We start from the raw sequence: 21,028 nt of genomic DNA, 5'->3' as shown, positions 1-21,028 counted from the left end.
GTAGCTTGATGGGGATGGCATTGAATCTATAAATTACCTTGGGCAGTATGGCCATTTTCACGATATTGATTCTTCCTACCCATGAGCATGGAATGTTCTTCCATTTGTTTGTATCCTCTTTTATTTCATTGAGCAGTGGTTTGTAGTTCTCCTTGAAGAGGTCCTTCACATCCCTTGCCATCAGAGAAATGCCAATCAAAACCACAATGAGATACCATCTCACACCAGTTAGAATGGCAATCATTAAAAAGTCAGGAAACAACAGGTGCTGGAGAGGATGTGGAGAAACAGGAACACTTTTACACTGTTGGTGGGACTGTAAACTAGTTCAACTATTGTGGAAGACAGTGTGGCGATTCCCCAGGGATCTAGAACAAGAAATACCATTTGACCCAGCCATCCCAGTAGTGGGTATATACCCAAAGGACTATAAATCATGCTGCTATAAAGACACATGCACACGTATGTTTACTGAGGCACTATTCGCAATAGCAAAGACTTGGAACCAACCCAAATGTCCATGAGTGACAGACTGGATTAAGAAAATGTGGCACATATACACCATGGAATACTATGCAGCCATAAAAAATGATGAGTACATGTCCTTTGTAGGGACATGGATGAAATTGGAAATCATCATTCTCAGTAAACTATCGCAAGGATAAAAAACCAAACACTGCATGTTCTCACTCATAGATGGGAATTGAACATAGATGGGAATTGAACAGAGGAAGGGGAACATCACACTCTGGGGACTGTTGTGGGGTCGGGGGAGTGGGGAGGCATAGCATTAGGAGATATACCTAATGCTAAATGATGAGTTAATGGGTGCAGCACACCAGCATGGCACATGTATACATATGAAACTAACCTGCACATTGTGCACATGTACCCTAAAACTTAAAGTATAATAATAATAAAAAATAAAAATAAAAAAATAAAAAATAAAACATTTCTAAGCTATCTGAAGAAACTCAAAGAAAATGTGTTACGTAGTGATAAAACAAAGTGATAAAAACAGAAGGTGTAGTACGTATGAGAAGACCAAAACCAGACATGTTTGTCTTTTTAGTAAATACAAATGGGCTAAACTCAACAATTTAAAAACAGTGACTCAGAAAGACTGAAAACAAATGGGAAAAAGCATATCATAAAAATGCTACCTAAATGAAGCAGGGGTCAAGATGGAAATGTATAGGATGTGGAAAACAAGGCAAAAATCATTCTTAAAAAAGACAGAGCATAGTTATAATGCAAACAACTATAGGAAATAAAATAAATATTGACAGAAATATAAAATTATGAGATTTTAATTCAATTCTCTCAGTTCACAAAAAAGTCAACTGGACAAAAAACTAAGTATGGCTATAGAAGACCTAACTAATAAGACAGAGCTATTGATTTATTATTATTTTTGAGATGGAATCTCACTCTGTTGCCCAGGCTGGAGCACAGTGGCATGATCTCGGCTCACTGCAACCTCTGCCTCCTGGGTTCAAGTGATTCTCCTGACTCAGCCTCCCAAGTAGCTGGGACTACAGGTGCTGGCCACCACGCCTGGCTAATTTTTGTATTTTTAGTAGAGATGGGGTTTCACCATGTTGGTCAGGCTAGTCTTGAAGTCATGACCTCAGGTGATCCGCCCGCCTCGGCCTCCCAAAGTGCCGGGATTACAGGCGTGAGCCACCGCGCCCGGCCTGAATTTTTCTTTGTTGATTATTTATCTAGTTGATTTATTCTGAAACAAAAACAAACAAACAAAAAAAACCTTAGGACAGGTCTACTGATTTATCCTGACACCAAAAATACACCTTTAATAGGTCCAGAAGACATACATAAGAACTGACCACAAAATCACCACAAAGATGACTTGAAGAGATTCCAAAAGTGATACACGCCATTGTTAATCATGGTGAAATTAAACCAGATATTAATAACAAAACCAGAAAACCCTCATAAACAACCACCTAGTCAAAAAAAAAAGTTACTTAAAAATTATAAAAGATCTAAATGAAAAGCTAAAGCAATGCTATTAAAAAAGAAAATGTGTAGAATCCAGGAACTCCTTTATTTTTTATTTTTTATTTTTTGTACAGGGTCTCACTCTGCCACCCAGGCTGCAGTACAGTAGCACAATCATGGCTCGCTGCAGGCTTGACCTCCCATCCTCAAGTGCTCCTCCCACCTCAGCCTCCTGAGAAGCTGGGATTACAGCCACACACCACTACACCTGACTAACTTTTTAATTTTTTGTAGAAACAGGGTCTCACTATGTTGCCCTGGCTGGTCTCAAACTCTCAGCCTCAAGTCATCCTCCCACCTCAGCCTCTCAAAGTGCTAGGATTACAGGCATGAGCTACCATGCCTGGCCCAAGAACTCCTTCTTAGGGAAAAATAAAAGAGGTATCATTACCTAATCTAATCAACAGTGAAGACACAAAGCACAAACATACAAAAAAATGCTACAGGGACACAGCTATATATAAAAAGGAAATTAAAATAGAAGCAACTACTGTGTTCAGTTCTGTGTAAAAATATAAACACTATGATTTTATAAGAAAATATAAATAACCAAAACCTGAACACAGAATAAAACAGAACCTTTAAAAGGCCAATTTCCAAAGAAATAAATAGAAGAAGTTTGCGAAGAGCTTCCCCAGAAAAACATCAGCTACAGACATATTCGTAAGTTACTTCTATCAAACTTATAATGACCAGGTAACTCCAATGAGACTCAAACTCTTCCAGTGCACAATCATAGGAAAGCAAGGAATCTAGCATGTAATGATAAGAAAACCCCACAAAATAGCATAGACAAAGAAAATCAGTGACCTGTAGAAATAGTGATATAAAAATCCTACATAAAATATTTGAATATAATCTAATATTAAATACAAATATATAAATATTAATATATTCAATGTCAAAATAATATACTAATTCTAGGAATTGAAGGAAGATTTAATATGAAGACATTTAAAAATATAGTTTACTCCATTAACAGGTCAAAAATAAACTATCATGAAGATTTTGATAACACGTTGAAAGGCATTTAGGAAAATTCAATACCTAGCCCCTAACAAAACAAGAATGAGTAAATACTTCCGTAACCTAATCAAGAATATTCAAAGATGTCTGTGGTTGTCACTTTTCCTTAACACTCTGCAAAGGTAATAACCAACATAACTGAACTAGTTATAAAAGTTGATAAGGAGTTTGCAAATCATGTATCTAGAAAACCCAAGAAAATCAGCTGATATGCTTTTTTAAGTAATTTAAATTAAGTATATAGTTCAATAAATTCTTTGGGTACAAACTAATTTACTAACAGCATTCATATACAGAAACCAAAAAGACAGGTGATTGAAAAGAAGACCAAAACTCAATAATTTACAACAACAGTAAGAAAAATAAAATTTCCAGGAAGAAATAGAATGACAAAATTTGTGTAAATTCTGAAATTCTACTGATGCAAAGAAAAAAGATGAACAAATCGGAATTTTCATTACAATAAAAGTGGCATTTCACATTATTGGTAGAAAGACTGATTAATCAATGCAGGACATTGGGACAACTGGTTATCTAACCTAGGAAAGGAGAGGGAGCCCTACCTTAGATTGTATCTATAAATTATAGATAGATCAGATTTAAATATGGACAACAAAACCACACAATTGTTCAGCATGTGTGAAATAACACACATACAAGGAAGGAAATTCATTTTAGTATTGCTGGCAGCAAGAAACAATTAGAAATAATGTAAATATATATCTTAGGGGACTGGTTAAATAACTGATAACTGTACCAAGGATTATTACACAGTTTTCACAAGAAATGAAGCAATGTTATAGGTGTTAAGATGACATAAGCTCTATATTACATTTTTTTTAAAAATCGTGGTATAAGACACTACTGTTTTTCAAAACACTGTATAACTGATGTGCACAAAAGAGTTCTAGAGCTTGATTCCTTCCAGAAACTGCAGAGAGGGGCTCAGGGAACAAGGGACGGGAGAAGACTTTTTTCCACAGTATGCCCCTTGGAATTTCATTTGCATCTATTAGCTAGACGATTTTGACTTTTAAAAAAGTAGCTACCATTTACCATTCCTCCAGAACATACAAGTTTCCTGCTCCCATGTAAGCTTGCCAGCCTTAGGGAGTTCCTCTCCTCCTTTTTCAGACTCATTGTGGCTCTTCTTGGTCCCATATTCATCCACAGTAATTTTAAAGTCAGTTTGCCAAAATCCACAAAAATAGTTAAATCTCCATAACCAAGTTAAGAATAACCACTGATGAAATTGGTACATATGCTCATTTATTTATATATTTTTCTATGTCTTTAATATGGTTTTATAATTTGTATCCATAACATTTGTACATATCTTTTGGGTTTTTCCTAGATATTTTACATTTACTGTTTTTTTTTAAAATGGAATTTTATTTTATATAGTATTTCCTGGTTGGTGGTTGCTAGTATTTATTGGGCAATCTGCTTACCTCTCTTATTAGTTTCAGGTTTGTCTGTAAATTCTATTGGACTTGTTTCTTATCAAGCTAAAGGACTTCTAGTAAAGTGCACACCATACGTAGTAACAGTGGGTATCCTTATCTTGTTTTAGATTTTGTAGGGGATTCTTATAACAGTTCACCATTAAACATGACTCTTGAGGATGCTTATTGGTAAACATATCTTATAAATATAAAATGATAAATATAAATGCAAATATGATGCTTGCTGTAAGATTTTGGTGCATAACTTTTATTGAGGACATTTCTTACCAGTTTGCTAAGTGTTTTTTTTTTAATGGCACTGCATTTTATTATTCCTTGATATATTTTTATCCACAGACTTTCACCACACAATGGGTTTTCTTAGCCACTAAGAAACAACCATAGAGCATGGATTAACACACAACACAAGAGGAGGTCTGCTTTGTTGTTAGTCCTAGCATGTTGGGCTCAACTTTCTTATTTTAAAGTGAAATGAAGTCAGTGAAAACAATACATTCTGGTCATTTCGTTCTCTATCTTTGGTCTTTGAGGGACTAAAAAAGATGTATGCCATGAAGAGCAGGTTGGAATGAGGGAGCCCTTTCACAGATGAAGGTCAGGAGAGAGTATGGCTGAAGGATGAGTCGCAACTAGCACACACGAATGACAACGCAAAACTAAGTGCTTCCTCCTATACTGATGCACCTTGAGAATGTAACAAAGGAGTCAATAACTTTGTTTTCTGGATGGAAAGTTTTGAGTTTAGGCAAATTAGAATAAAGAATAACTGATCTAGTATATATTAAAAGTGTCATCTAAGGGCTAACGTGTTCATTATTTATAATGGTTGTGTCAAGAAATACAAGCTCATAAAGTAATGTCTAAACTTGATGAATTTATGTTTTCCTGCTCACTCTTCTATTCTTTTTTTTTTTTTTTTTTTTGAGACGGAGTCTCGCTCTTTCATCCAGGCCGGACTGCAGTGGCGCTATCTCGGCTCACTGCAAGCTCTGCCTCCCGGATTCACGCCATTCTCCTGCCTCAGCCTCCCGAGTAGCTGGGACTACAGGCGCCCGCCACTACGCCCGGCTAATTTTTTGTATTTTCAGTAGAGACGGGGTTTCACTGTGTTAGCCAGGATGGTCTCGATCTCCTGACCTCGTGATCCGCCCGCCTCGGCCTCCTAAAGTGCTGGGATTACAGGCGTGAGCCACCGCGCCCGGTGTTCTTTAAAAATATATATTGTTAAGTTCTTAAGAAATAAGTTCAAAGAGATTCACACCTATTTTTCTTCAAAAGTAAAGCAAAAGGTTAGAACCGAGCCAGAACACTGTAAATATTAAGTAACTAGAGGAGTACTGTGATCCTACTGCGTATTACAGGCCAAATATATTTGATAAGGCTTAAGATTTTCTGGAGTTAATAATAAACTCTGAAGGCTGATTTATACAATACCTCAAATGTAACAATGGGTCCCAATTCATTATTCATTTTCTTAGATCATCAAGTACTCAGGCAGGTTTGCATCATGTGAAAACATATTTGTTAGTATTCAGATAAAGGATACTCCAGGTCTCTCATTTTCTTATAACTGCTTAATCTATAACAAGAACTTTTCTTCTTCCAATAAAGAGAAAACAGAACAATCTGGGTTTGAGATACACTGATAAGTGGCCTTCTAGTCTGCTATTTTAATTTCACTTAATACCCAAAGTCACGAAATGGCATGTAAATGTCTAATATTAAAGTATACATTCAATTTCTCTGAACTTTCTCAATAACTTCCTTCTCATTTTCTCGCACCCCACTCCATTCCCACAGCTTTCCACCATGTGGCGCCCCAGAGCGCTCCCTTCTCTCCCAGGGTACGAGCTTCCATGGGACGCTGAGTACTCAAGTGCCTCCAAGCCACAAGCCTGAGATGATCCCCTCCCCAAGATCATTCTGAAAGTTCCAAGACAAATACATATATATATAATGTGTGTGTGTGTGTGTGTGTGTGTGTGTGTGTGTGTGTGTGTATTTCATGGTAACAGCCACTGATTATTTAACATTTTTACAAAAGTAAGAAATCTCATGAGTCATAATTTCCTGAAAGTAATTACCTACTTTTAAGCCTTCTAACAATGATTCAATCTCAGAAACTTCTGCCATCTCATTTGAAATGAATATATTGGAAAATGAGCACATTAATAAAAACAGTATAAAAACAGCCACAACCAGTGGAAGAACGAACCACCACAGAATGCAGTGATGTGTTTTCTATCAACGAAAAACATAACAAATGCCTGTGATGTCTTCTTGTCCCTCATAAATAGTTCACACCACTGTGGAGTCCAGAGGCCTTTTACAATGTTGATGGTAACATAAATTTATTTTAAGTGTATTCTAGGTAATCTGGATAAACACCTTAAGACTTAGGACTGCCCCCCAATTTCAGTACCTTATGGCCCCCTACTGGCTCAGAGGACTGAAAACATCAGAATCATAAAATTTGAGATAGAAATTTAAATGAATATTGATCTAGTATCTTGCTGTCAAAAGACTTTATGAGTATAAAAGCTATGGAAGTATAACAGGAGGAGATGCAAAATACCTGACTAGATTAGAAATGTTGAATTTCTTTATGACACAAACATCTGAAACTCATTTTTTCTGGCCTCTGAAGCAATTATCACTAATTTCCATTTTGTAAATTAAAAGAAAACAATAAAATGGAAAAACATTTATGACAAATATGACAAAAAGTTTATATTCTAAAAATGCGAAACTAAAACAGGAAAACAATTTTTCCTTCTTAAATCAGCAAGATATTTAAAATAATTATTCTCAATGTAGTAAAGAAGCATCAAGACAGCCACCCTCAACACACCGCTATTGAAAGCACTTTCTAGAAAGCAGTCCAGCATTACACATCAACAGCCTTACAGATAATCCTATCACTTGACAGCCATTCTATTTCTAAGTAAATAACTTGAGATGGGGCAAGACTTATGTCTTAATAGAAAAATGCTTCCAGCCGGAAGTGGTGGCTCATGCTTGTAATCTCAGTACTTTGGGAGGCCAAGGTGAGATCACTTGAGCTCAGCAGTTCAAGATCAGCCTGGGCAATACAGCAAGACCCTGTCTCTAAAAAATAAATATATACACACATATTTATTATAACATATATTATTATATATATAGGGTGTATATATAATATATAATATATATTGTTATATATACATATATACACATATATACACATATATATGTATGTTATATATAATACATATTATATATTATATGTTATATATTATATATAATATACATTTTATACATATTATATATTATATATATTTTTTATATTATATATATATTTTTATATATATTATATATATATATATACACACACACACACACACACACCCCCTAGCCAGGCATGGCAGCACATGTCTGTAGTCTCAGCTAACCCTAACTTGAACCCTTCCCTCCCTGCCAAAACCTCTGTTAGAGTGTTTTAGAAAAAGAAATGGTGTGTATTCATCATTCCTATGGGCCAGGGAAGCGGTGACCTTTTTAGAAAATCTGAGGTATTTTCTTATTTAGCCAGGCATGGTAGTGCACACCTGTAGTCCCAACTACTCAGGAGGCTGAGGTGGGAGGATTGCTTGAGCCCAGGAGGTGGAGGCTGCAGTGAGTCGTGATCACACCACTGCACTCCAGCCTGGATGACAGAACAAGACCCTGTCTCAAAAAAAAGAAAAAAATGTTTTCCACATCATAAAATTTTATAGTTAAAAAAAGGAACTAAATGTTAATACTAGTAAAATAAGTTAAAGTATATCCACTTGATAGAATACTATGCAGTTAATAAAATTAATGTTTCAAAAAACAATGTACAGTGGCTCAGACCTATAATCCCAGCACTTTAGGAGGCTGAGACAGGAGGACCACTTAAGCCCAGAAAGTCAAGGCTGCAAGAGAGCTGTGACTGCACCACTGCATTTCTGCCTAGGCGACACCGTCTCCAAGAAAAACAACAATGGTATGAGAAAATGCTCACAGTGTATATAATAAGGATAAGATTTAAAATTATATATGCATATACATACATACATGCATACACAGAAAGAAAGAGACAGAGATGGAGGGAGAGAGAGTGAGAGAGGGAGGGAGGGAGGGATGGGGAAGGGGAATGGGGGGAGAGAGAGAGCGAGGGGGGAAGGGAGAGAGAGAGAGTTCTGCTACCAATAATAATTTATTGGGTTGTTCAGATCAATCCTTCCATTGAAAACTAGAAAAACCAAAGAAAATACTAAAAAATAATTCATTTAGCAGCATCTGCCAATTCTGGAAAAGGCAAGTGAGAGGCTCAGAAGCTAGGCAGAGCTTTTGACGATCTCATGGGGACAGGGAGACAAAAACTGTAATTCAGGCGCACCAAGAAAGGGAGCCTTGGCAAGAACCCACGGACTAGGTTGTGATCCTGAAAGACTCTGCTTAAAGCTAACCTGGAAAGAGCTTGGTCTGCATACACACTAAAAACCCAGCTTCAATCATGTCAATTCCTGATTCGATTAAGGTGATGTGAAATTGGTGGTCCACCAGACATCATCATCCTAGCGCCTGCATCTCTCTAATCTATATTTCAAATAGATATATGGCACACAATTAATAAAAACACTCACATGGGAGTTGAAAGAACATGCAATATGCAAGTACCTATTTGTATGTAAAGTGCTAGGCTAGAGTGTAATAATCCTTCTTCTCAGTTCTGTCCCACTGTCTAAATATCAAGCACAGAAATACTTCTTATGGACCTCCAGTGACTCTAGGAAAAATGCCAACGAGAGGTGAAATATTTTAGTTTTCATAACACTAAAATATGAACCCTTTTCATAATTTCTATTTAATCAAAACTGTTGAGTCTTAATTTCCCTTATTTCTGAAATAAAAATAATTTACAGTATTTGCTGAATATAGATACACTGTAAAGATTTTATGGGGATTAACCAAAAAATCCCTTCCTTTCAATTATATTTTTGTTAACAGTAAAGGTATTATACTTTTTCTTTAAAAATGTTCTCCGTTATGATTACCCCAAATGTTACACTGTAAATAATCACTTTAGATTTTGATCTCTATTATTTATGCAGTGACCATATTTAAACTGGTAAAGTAAAACATTTAGTAATTTTAAAGCTAGGTAGAGACCTAGATACCCCTTCAAGTAACAGGCAAAGTTTTCATTTGGGGGAAAATAACATTTTTACTGTGACATATATAACTACTTATTTTATTAACTTTGGTTCCATTTTATAAAAAGGAAATATTTTTAATTTAAAATCTCAATTTCGGCCATTATAAATTATATATTTTACAGCTTGCTTGAATCTTTTTACATTATTAAATTAGACCTATCCCCAAATTTTACCAACTTTTTAAAAACTTACTTACCAGTTTATAACAATGATACAACTAATGAAAATGACATATCTGTGTAATGATTTAAAAATCACCATAGGTTCAAGAATAATGTAGTTGTTTCACATCTGAAATTGAAATATATTGTAAGTTTGATAGTCACTTTCCTTTGTAGTTGGAAAAAAGTAAAAGTAACAGCAGAGTACTGTTTTGGCATATTGTTTATTACATAACAATAACATTTCAATTAAAATTGCCTCTGAAATCTCAATCATGACTTCTCAAGACATAGGACTACACTCTGCCACCTGACACGAGCTTTGCAACTTAGAAAATGGTTAACTTTCTGAAAACCCTAAAGATTTCTTTCTGGTTTTAGTACTATTAGAAGTAGCTACACTTTACCTAGGCAACTGATTTGCTTTATGGACATTACTAAAATGTTGAGGCTTCTCCTTTGCATTAGCTACTAAAAAACGGAAAGGCAAATCTACAACACATCCTCAGCAGGCTGTTGGACTTTATAGAGGTATACAAGTCTTTCTTATATCAGCCTTACTTGTGGCTCTATTTCATATACTAAACTTCACTTTCCTTTTCCTCATCCTGCTCATCCCCTTCTGATATATATAACCTTCTTCTATTCTGTATCTTTTTTCTAATTGTCCCCAAAATATTTTTGAAACAAAAGAGAAGTTCCAATGAAATATACCACGTGTATGTATTGATACACATACATGAATACAATGCGCACGTGGGCACACACGTGAACTAAAAGCACGCCACCTTCCATGCGTATGTATTGATACACATACATGAACACAATGCGCACGTGGGCACACACGTGAACTAAAAGCACGCCACCTTCCATGCGTATGTATTGATACACATACATGAACACAATGCGCACGTGGGCACACACGTGAACTAAAAGCACTCCACCTTCCATGCGTATGTATTGATACACATACATGAACACAATGCGCACGTGGGCACACACGTGAACTAAAAGCACTCCACCTTCCATGCGTATGTATTGATACACATACATGAACACGATGCGCACGTGGGCACACACGTGAACTAAAAGCACTCCACCTTCCATGCGTATGTATTGATACACATACATGAATACGATGCGCACGTGGGCACACACGTGAACTAAAAGCACTCCACCTTCCATGCGTATGTATTGATACACATACATGAACACGATGCGCACGTGGGCACACACGTGAACTAAAAGCACTCCACCTTCCATGCGTATGTATTGATACACATACATGAATACGATGCGCACGTGGGCACACACGTGAACTAAAAGCACTCCACCTTCCATTCTTTCTTCATGATGAAAGGGGGACTGTGCTTCCTGGACTGTTGCATTTACATCTTGTACTGGCAGAACTATTAACAGTTCCCCTTTTACTCTTACCCCAGTTTCAGACATTCTCTTCCCTCCTTTTTCTCTGTTTGCCAGTTGAAAACATGAATTAATCAATGTCTTACAATGAAACAGGATGTTTCAAATTTTTATATTAAAATTGAATTCCAGTATTTAAAATATGTTATACTTTCCTTTTTAATATTCATTTACTAGCCCCAAACTAAATCTAACTTTATTTGTACAATGCTTCTTAGTATATTAGTACACAATCTATATTAACACAACTCTAAGACAAAATTTCAATGATTATCAAATTTTATGATGTATAACCTACTAATTTTGTTGAATGGATTTTCCTTCAAAATAAGTTGTGTAGTTAAAAATTATAATATCATGTCTTTTCAAATTATATACATCTTAAAAACTTCCATTTTCATTTTTAACTCGATTATAAAAAATGGTCATAATAAAATTATATACTTCATCCAGTTCGTTGGAGAAAAAGAATTAAAAGCCAAATAACTAGGTCTTCTCTTTCACTTCTATATAAAATTCCTCTTGATAACACTGAATAGAATTCTACTTACAACAATACTTAGCAGAAAAAATTTTCCGTAGTATTACCAGAAATGTTTAGAAGCGAACAGCATGTCAATAATGTAACTTCCATGTGATTAGGATATTCTTTGCATTTTGATAATCTGGCACAGAAAAGTCTTCAAGTAGAAGAAAAGAGAAATAGCCAAAAAGAAACAGCTGACTTAAATTATGATAATTACTGCTGAATGAAATGAATTACCTAAAACAGTGGAATGGGTCATCAATAGACCTGAATGTGATTGAGATATACGTTATCAGGGAACAGTACAACAGTGATTAGACAATGCAGAACAATTAATCCTTCTCAGTTGTATGCCCCGCCTTCCTTACCCTTCTGTATCATCTATTTTCCCCAACAAACTTCCATGCCTCCCATTTACTTCTTCTTGGTTTAAATTTTTCAATTTAGAAATTACACATATAAGAAATTATTTTAAAATATGTGTAGTGTGAAGAACAAGACAAACACCAGTTAAATCACCTCCTATGTTAGGAAAGAAAGCAGAAACCAACTCTGACAAAAGCCCCTAGAATGTGCCCATCCTGGTGGCACTCACCCCCACAGCTGGTTACCACTGTCCTTAATTTTGTGTTCACCATTTCCCCTTCTGTGTCTTCACGCTGTTGGCCCCTATGTATGCCTATCCCTTAAAAACATGCTGTGCAGTGTTGTCTGTTTTTGAAGTTTACAGAAATGGAATCATACTGCATGTATTCTTTTGTAATTTGATTACTTTCTTAATATTATGTATCTGAAATTAACCCATATTGATGTGTGAGGCTATAGTTTATTTTTACTGTAGTATAATAGTCTGTTATAGAAATATATGACTATCCATTCTACTGTCAATGATCACTATTATGGTGGCACCAGCCTAATTTTTTTCACAACTTGAACATTATTTTTATTTTTTACAGTTAATGTTTTAATTTTAAACACATATTTATCAAGTCTTTGCTCATTATTCGTTCTTGTATTTCAGAACTTTCACTTGAGATCATTTTTTTCTGCCTGATGTTAGCCACTGAGAACTTCTTTTCTCTCAGATTGTATTTGTCTACAAAAGTCTTTATTTGAATCTCCCTCCTGCTTGAAAGGTAAATAAATCTAGGCTGAGAGTTACTGTCTCTTAACACACATTGAAGCTATTATTTCAGTTTTGCAGTATTCCAGTATTGCAGTTCAGAAGTCAGCTTGTGAGTCCAACTACCACATCTGTATACACGATGTCTCATAAAAAATCTACTGGCTACACTTAAGATTTTCTCTTTCCCCTTAGTAAATACTGCAGTTTTTAAACAATACAGCTAAATGTGGATATCATGTTAAATTTGGTCTGCAATGGGCTTCCTGGAATGAGTATTAGTACCTTTCAATAATTTCAGAAAGTTTTTAGCCAGTATCTCTATAAATGTTGATTGTTCCTCATTTCCTCCACTACATCCCTCCAGAACTCTAGATATGCAGGTCTGTGAGCGACCTTGTATCTGGAATATATATAGAGCTCTGTAACACTTCAGTAATACTGAAATAAACTAACTCCATAAAAAAATGGGCAAAGGATTTGAATACTTTGTGTAAGAAGTTATAATTGGTCAATAAGCACATTAAAATATGCTTGTATCAGGGAAATGCAAATTTCAACCACCATGAGATGCTAGTATAAATCGAGTGGAATGACTCGAACTTTTAAAAACTGACAATTCCAGGTGTTGGAGAGAAAGTGGAAAATTTGGAACTCTCATAGATTGCAGCTGCAAATGTAAAACAGTCACTTTGGATAATAGTTTTGCCATTTCTAATAAAGTTAAACATACACTTATCACATAGCCTAGCAATTCCACTCCTAGGTAGTTCTCAAAACGTATGCCTACACCTGTACATGAAAGGATATTGTAGTTTTGCCATAATTGCCTCCTGATGGAAAACACTAGCCAGGCGTGGTGGCTTACACCTGTAGTCCCAGCACTTTGGGAGGCTGAGGTGGGTAGTCTGCCTGAGCCCAGGAGTTCGAGACCAGCCTGGGTCCCGGCACTTTGGGAGGCTGAGGTGGGTAGATCGCCTGAGCCCTGGAGTTCGAGACCAGCCTGGGCAACATGAAGAAACCCCGACTCCACACACACACAAAAAATTCAAAAATTAGCCAGGCGTGGTGGCATCCACTTGTAGTCCCAGCTACTCGAGAGGCTGAATTGGGAGGATTGCTTGAGCCCAGGAGGTTGAGGCTGTAGTGAGCTGAGATTGTACTATTGCACTCCATCCTGGTTAACAGGGTGAGACCCTATCTCCCCCCTAAAAAAAAAACACCCCAAATATCCCTACAGTAGATTAATGAATTTTTTAATTTGTGGTATATCCACACAATGAAATACTACTCAGCAATGACAACAAATGAACTACCAATATACATAGCAAATGAATCACAAAAATGCTAACCAAGAAAAGATTATCATGGAAAATAATATGTTTCCATTCAAATAAAATTCTAAAACAGGCAAAGCTAATCACAGTGACCGTAGGCAAATCAATGATGGAAGGGAGCAGAAGGCAGTACAAAGGAGTACAGAGAACTTTTGGGGTGATAAAAACTTCCTGTAATCTTAATTGAGATGGTGGTTGCACAGGCCATTAGTTTACAGAGGAAGGAAAGAAAATGACTTCCTCAAGGAAGCACAGCTGGTTAACAGCAGAGCTATTAGTCTGGTTTTATTAACGATTTCAAGCTTTTTGTTAGAATGACTGACTAGCTGCAGGAAAAAAGCCTACATTCACCTAGCACTCAACAAATATCATTGAAGACTGTTGAGTGAATGTCACATGCCATCACTAGTTCTAGGTGTTTGGGATACCCCATATCCAAAAGAGATCCTTACTCTATACAGAGGTTGCAGGGGCAGAGGGCACACAAGTAATGGTACTGCTAATAAATAATTTAACTATATGGAATGCTGTAAGGGCCCCTAAAATATCTCCCAAAAGAGTTTTTGATTTTCAAGTTTAAATCCCAAAGCAAAAGGCAGACTTACTATGGAGTGAAACATAAGATAATAAGGTAAAGTAGATCCTTACCTACCACATAAAAAGGGAACTACAGATGGATTGCAGACCTATCTGATAATGATAAAACTATACAATTAGTAAAAGAAAATGTAGGGAATATTCTGTGGCCTCCTTCAGGAGAAGGACTTCTTAAAATAAAATTTCAAAAGCGTAAGACATTAGGCAGAAGAGATTGAATACGATCATTTCAAAACTTAAAATTTCTGTTCAAGAAATAAAACTATGGAAAAAGTTAAATAAACAGATGACAGAATGAGAAAAGAAGTTTACAAAGCATAAAACCTATAAGGGAATTAATGTTTAGAATAAAGAGCACCCCCTGTAAATCAACAGAAAAAGGTAACAATATCCCAGTGGAAAACAAGCAGAGAGTAACAGGGACTCACAGAAGAGGAAACCCAAAACCTTATAAGAACACCAAGAGCTGCCTAAACTCATTAACAGATAAAGAAATGCAAGTTCAAACATCCAAGTGACAAAATGTGGGCAACTGAACAGCACTAAGCAAATGCAGATACGCAGGAAAATAAAACCCCTTGTGCACAGCACTACCCAGCACGAAGACGGAGGTGGCCCTTCTTGAGAACTCAGTCAGATTAGGCACCTGTGTGCATACCCTGAAATCAGGGAGGAATTTCTCTTTCTGGACAGACAGACCAACAAATTCCTTGTAGTGTCATCTGTGGTACTGAAAAGTCGGGCAAGTCATAGTAATTTATGGTGGAAGGAAACTGAAGACATCTTGAGTGTCCATAGCAAGGAAATAATTCAAAACGGGGAAAAAGTATAAAGAGATATGGAGCACAATGAAAAACTTGAAAACATTCAAGTTATTCTAGACTGTAACACTGGCAGCACGATGGTCAGAAGGCAGGCAATACTACAGGGCTGCAGGAGGAGCCAAATGATATCACGGATGCAAAATGTACTCCAGTGCCTCACACTTAATACTTAAATAAGTAGTTCCTGCTACTTAGCACACTTCACCCCCTCTAAGCTCTCGCCTCATTCTTCATTTGTATAACTGGAATATGTAGTGCTGTTATAAGAATTTAACAGATGACACATACAGGCACCGTGAAAGCAGAGTGGAAAAGCATGGCCTGCAAAGTCACACAGATCCGTTCTGCAACTGACTAGCTGCATAACTTTGGACAAGTCACTTACCCTCACTGCATCTCGATTTGCATATCTATGAAGTAAAATTAGTAAAGTCAACCCCATGCTGTTGTTTTGAGGGTAAATAAGATAACGTAAGTCATATAACAAATATTCATTCATCTTGTTTCTCCTCCTGCCCAGCTCATATTACAGTGCAGTCTCGCCAGATGAAACACTGTGCATTGTGCAACCACTACAAATAATAACTTACGGTGGCCAAACAATGACGTGGAAAAAGGTTGAATGATGCTGAGACAACAACCACATGTAGGAAAATGAATGGGAAAAAAAATCAAAATGAGTATCTGATTTGAATTCGGGTAGAGAAATTACAGAGGGTTATTTTTCTGTTTTCTATTTTCCAAGTATCTTGTAATATGTTTGTTACTTTTAGAAACAAAATATTTCATGGCAAACAAATATTTCAAAATTGCATGGAACAAAGAGCAATACACTTCAAAACCTACAACAGCATTGTTAGGGCTCCTTCATCACTGCAGCCATTTTAACTTTTCAGAATACATCCTGAAGCACTTGGTTCTTCCCAAGTCTAACACGTGACCTGGGATAAATAATTTACCCTGATAGCCTCACATTCCCTACCTGTAAGGTGGGGCTAATTTAAACTTCACAGTTGTTGTGAGGATGAAATGAGATAATGTGTTCGTTCCATGCAGATGATCATGTTTTGAAAACTTCAAAGTTTGCAAAGATACAAATCCATTAAAATACCGGAAGGAAACATTTAATGGTTAAGAGCTTGGACTCCAATATCGGATAGACCTATATGAAAATTTTAGTTCTGCCACCAACTTTGGGCCATCCATTTTACCTTCCTAAGCTTTATCAACAAAAGGGGACTCATGACAACATAACTCACGCAGTTGTTGTGAAAATTCAATAATTATATAAAGCACAGTGCTTTCCACAAAATAATGACTATTTAATGTTATCAATTATTATAACCCTCCTTCAAACCACTTCTACAGTTTACACAGCTGAATATTATTAAAGTTCCAATTACTACGCCTCACACTAAGATACAAAGATAGAAAATATATATACCCTACCCTCAAGGTGCTCACCATCAAAAGGAAGCAGAATGCTCTTCAAAGATCCTAAGAGACTAATAAATAATGAAATCAAATTATATATCTATATATATATTACTAAGGGAACAAAGAGAAAGGAAAATGGGCTTGAATAAGGAATGTCTCAAAAATCTCAAAGGAGATTTGAGTTGGATCCTAAAAGAATGGGTATGATTTTGTCCACTGATGAAGGAAAAATACAAAATGAAGAATCCATAAAGTGCTCAGGCAATTGAGAATAGTCTCATCAGGTGGAACACTGAGTAGGGAGACGCTGGGTATGAAAAGAAGAAATGTCAGGGTCTCACTGTAAAGAGCTTTGTACAAATGCCTTGCTCAGGTATTTGGACTTTATCAATAATGAGGAAATCAAAAGAGAATTTTAAGAGCATAACCAGACCTAAAATTTAGAAAAATAACTGACAGAATTAGGTTGACTTAAAGGTGTCAGGAGATAACACCAACACCTGAAGGAGGAGTCTGGGAAGGGCGTCCCAGGCAGAGCATGGGAAACGCAGATCTGAGGGCCTGCGAGAGCCCAGCTGGAGCATAAGGAGAGTGGGGAGTTGCAGGAGGGTGTGCAGAAGAGGCAGGCCGAGACAGCAACACCTACGCATGGGAATGTGGACTTCACAGGCAGCAGGAAAACGTTTGCAACAGTGGACCAATCTGATGATGTTGTTGAAAAGCATCTCTAACACCAACGATGGGAAGAAACAGAGACTAGCAAAGCTAGGGGCTGGAAAAACAGGCAAGAAAGTCATAAGGATGAAAACCCAGGCCAGAACAGAGAAGAGCAGACAGACTCGAGTCAATCCAGCTGCGGTGGAAAAAAATGACTGTGTTTTACTTTTACCATTTCTACATTCAAAAAATATTTGCTATTCCCCTCTCGCTACAGGATAAAAATTTCAATGCTAGCATTAAAGACCCTGCTGGTCTAACTCTTTCTGCCTTTTTATCCACTTTCCCTTAAGCCCTACAGTCCTTCTGCTTGATCCAGACAGTCTATGCTTTGACTCGCCTCTCTGCCTTGTCGAATCCCATCGAAATATCAAGGCCTGACTATTTCTGTACCCTTCACAAGGCATCCCAAGCATTCTCACAGTGACTGTCCCCTCAAATAAGGTCTATAGTGTTGTAAACTCATAGACTCCAATCTGTGGTACTGACCCTCTCCTGTTATTTGGTACTACTGCCTTATTATTTTATGTGCCTTGTATGTTTCCTTCATAGACATGCAAAGAAATGTGAAATACATGAAAACAGCTAGACAACAACCCAAGGCAAGGTGAATGTCCTAAGAATTTGGCATGCTGGAAAAAACTCACTGTGGACTCTACTTATTCAGAATCAGTTACTTCTTCTGTAAGGCCATTATTGTATACAATAATAACAGTATACCTGCCAATCTGGTTTCATAATAAGATATCTAAGAAACACTAAATCAATATAGATGGAAATGAGAATACAACGAGCAATTCTGTGGAGAATCCTTGGGATTACATAAACAGTATAATACTAATCAGTTGTTTTTTAATGAACTTATTTCCAAAGAAGTAACTTAGGCAATGGCTATTCTCTTCCTCTCCAATAATTCCAGTGAAGGAAGAGAAATTGACAGTGAGACATAGCAAAATTTAACTTACATAAATAAACAGTTCCTGGAAAGTGTTTTCAAAAAGTTAAAGAAATAATGTGTACCTAGTTGAAACTTCAAACGCAACCTACACATGATGAGGACTTACAGTTTGGGTTTATGTATATCTGTAGCGACAGGAAGAACTCCAGGAGAACTCAGAAATTTCAATGCCAAACATGTCACAAGAGGTCAGAGGTCACATTTTCTAACTGGGGTTTGACCCTAAAGTAAGCAATACAAGTAATTAATTGATGCCCTAATCTGAAACATTCACTTGAATGGGACTAGTCTACCAATCCAATGCTAGTTTAATCATACTACTCACAGTGTAATCACCACTAGAAACACAAAATTAAAGTTGCCCAAGACAGGAAGGAAACATATAGGTCAAATACTTCAATTGCTTTTTCTAGTAGTCCATAATTAACAAGCTAACATCCCTCAATCACACACTCTAGCCAACAATGCCAGTAGAGACTAGTATAAAATCTGTACTTATTTCAACAGTATGTCTTTAAACTATCTTATAACCATTACTTAAAATAATTATAAACCTCTAAAGCCAAGTCATAATAGTCCAAATCAGATGTGACTAATTTGTTTGGATTAAAGAAGAAAAGGAAGTGATATATGTAACTTGTTTTTAATGGATACTAAAATAGACACGGCATCTAGAGAAATAACATGACAATGAGTTATGAATCATACTGGGAAATTTTTTTTTTTTTTTGAGACAGGGTCTCACTCTGTTGCCCAGGCCGGAGCACAGTGGAACAATCATGGCTCACTGTAACTCAACCTTCCAGGCTCAAGCCATCCTCCCTCCTCAGCCTCCTGAGTAGCTGGGACTACAGGCATACACCACCACACCCGGCTAATTTTCTGTTTTTTTTTTTGTAGAGATGGGGTCTCATTATGTTGCCCAGGCTGGTTTTGAAGCTCCTGAGCTGAAGCGATCCACCTGCCTCAGCCTCCCAAAGTGCCGGGATTACAGGTGTGAACCACAGCACATGGCCTCATACTGGGAAAGTCAGTGATTCAAAGTTCAAATTTCACTTGTCACTGATTTTGTTGTTACATGATTCTTCATCCTTTACTTCTTGATTTATAATGTGTAAAACGAGGGCTAACATCTTAAGCATAAAAATATTTTATAAATATTCAATATTACTGTTAAATAACTTTCAAAAGTTTATTATGATACCTATTCAAATTACACAAAACTGATTAATTCATATGTGCTAGCTATAATTTAGCATTTACAGACATTTAAACTGAAAAGAGAAGCTGCTATTGCCTGTGCTTATCTTCACACATAACCCTCAACTTACTATGGCATTTTCTTCTTCATGATAAAATGACTAATTTGTTTCCATTTTATAATGATTAAACATCACAAAATATCCTCCAGTTTCTAAAAATGTAAAATGTTTTCGCTGATAGGCCAAAATTTATTTGTGCTTATTTAGCTCCCAAATGAGGTCATCTATAGAATTTCATATTATCATTAAATCAAATTTATAAATATAGCTTTAAATCAGAGGGGCAGTTTCATCGTTAATCAAAAATCATACTTAACCACATATACATATTTTGATTTCAGACTGACCCTTTTAATATTTTCCATGCCAAAATGTTGGAGCTTGTTAAAGAAGTTTACCTTGGGTATGGTTTTTAAATATCTGAAATATTCAAAACATCTTAGCAGTGATTATCTAACTTACAGTACCTTCCCTACTACCTTCTTGGATATAAGACTTGCAGGGTTTTTTTGTTTCGTTTTGTTTTTGTTTTGAGACAGGGTCTCACTCTGTCTCCCAGGCTGGAGTGCAGTGGCACAATCACAGCTCACTGCAGCCTTGATCTCCTGGGCTCAAGCGATCCTCCCTCAGCCTCCCAAGAAGCTGAGACTACAGGCACGCACCACCATGCTTGGCTAATTTTTTAGATTTTTTGTAGAGACAGGGTCTCAATATGTTGCTCAGGCTGGTCTCAAACTCCTACTCTCAAGCGATCCCCCAATCTCAGCCTCCAAAAATGCTGGCATTTCAGGCATGAGCCAACATCAGCAGTTTTTTAAAAAGGAAAATTAAAAGAATGTGGGGAAAAAAAGACTCGGAACTCTCTTTCTTGGGGAGATATTGTGACAACTAATGATTACTGCTATGAACTCCGAAGTTAAATACC

General features: G+C 36.6%; 1 protein-coding gene across 40 annotated transcripts in view; it reads right to left on the bottom strand.

The window, feature by feature from the left end:
- ZMYND11 (zinc finger MYND-type containing 11) overlaps positions 1-21,028 on the bottom strand; it is a 124,439-nt gene that overhangs the window by 46,723 nt on the left and 56,688 nt on the right. For 7 of the 40 annotated variants that reach the window (XM_063781272.1, XM_063781273.1, XM_063781271.1 and 4 more), the window contains exon 3: positions 18,948-19,063. The exons of the other annotated variants lie outside the window; for them this stretch is intronic. The gene's annotated coding sequence lies outside the window, so the exon portion shown is untranslated. The remainder of the gene's footprint in view (positions 1-18,947; positions 19,064-21,028) is intronic. 40 annotated transcript variants of the gene reach the window in all.

The sequence above is a fragment of the Pan troglodytes genome, chromosome 8, assembly GCF_028858775.2.
Source record: "Pan troglodytes isolate AG18354 chromosome 8, NHGRI_mPanTro3-v2.0_pri, whole genome shotgun sequence".
NCBI lineage: Eukaryota > Metazoa > Chordata > Mammalia > Primates > Hominidae > Pan > Pan troglodytes.
Note: the sequence above shows the minus strand (reverse complement) of the source record. Positions and strands in the feature narration are given on the sequence as shown.